Source organism: Scomber scombrus, chromosome 4 (genome assembly GCF_963691925.1).
Source record: "Scomber scombrus chromosome 4, fScoSco1.1, whole genome shotgun sequence".
Lineage (NCBI taxonomy): Eukaryota > Metazoa > Chordata > Actinopteri > Scombriformes > Scombridae > Scomber > Scomber scombrus.
Window position 1 is genome coordinate 26,141,069 of NC_084973.1, and position 1,294 is coordinate 26,142,362.

Here is a 1,294-nt window from a genome sequence, read left to right on the forward strand (position 1 = left end):
ACTCTAAGGTAACCTCTGTCACCAAGACAAATGTCTTTATTTTTTAATATGCTTTTTTTTTGTTTAGATTTTTTTTAGGGATCAAGTGGTGTCATCCTTACTACAGAAAGTGCACGCAATAATCTATCCAGGTCACATATTACATGCTGTCAAAAAATACAAGAGATTTCAAGAGATTTTATTGTCACATGCACAAAAAACACATCATATGACAACATTGAAGGCAGGGAAATGTGGCTTCTCAAAGCTCTAATTCCAGTTAGAGTATATACTAATAAACTAATAAAACGAGAGATCAAAGGGAGAGAAGAGAGACACATAAAATATACACAAATATACATTGTATATGCATGCATTGGTGCACAAGGATGACATTGCACTTTAGTGATCATGGCCGGATCTACCTTACAAGCAAGCGCCAAGGGGCCCTTGAACTGAAAGGGGCCCTTGAACTGAAAGGGGCCCTCAATGATGGGAGAAAAAAAGTGTGTGTGCTTTTTTTTTGTCTTGACCCATTCTCTTGATGTTGATAATTATGATCACTGTCAGAAACCCAGTATGTCCCAGGCAAAATATGGAGTTACAAGGTTTCCACCCGACACCATCCTCAATATATTATCTTGATATAGTATCTTAATGCCATACGAAATTCTGTGCTCACTGCCCCAAAGAAATGCTTAAATTCTATCTTGTTTCTCACCTACATATTTAGAGTTTTGTTTTCTTCTTTTCAAGCTAACTTGGATTGAAATGAGTTGACTTTGGTCCTTATTACTTTGGTGGTCCTTGGACTTTTCTTTTAGCACCACAATTCCCAAAAAATCTGTTTGTCCAATGCTTTTGTTGAATCCTAATCCAATCTACTACTATATATATATATATATATATATATATATATATATATATATATATATATATATATATATATATATTTCACTTTAATATGTGCAATAAAAATATACCACTACTCAATACCAATATTACTCTTGTACACATATATATATATATATATATATGTGTGTATATATATATATACACACATATTTATTTTATATGCAATATCCTATGCAATATTGCAGAGCATTTGACATCTTTCTACATGTTTAACACCAGCTTGTTAAAACTATCATTGTTGGCATTAAATCTCTGCTACGCACTGCCCCAAATAAATGCTGATAGTGTTTGTAATGTTGTTTAATGTGCACTACTTTGTTATTACAATATTCTGAGCGGCCCTTGAATGCAGCATCGCTTTCCAGACGGGAGTCGCCAAACAAGTGGTTAGCAGCAGGAA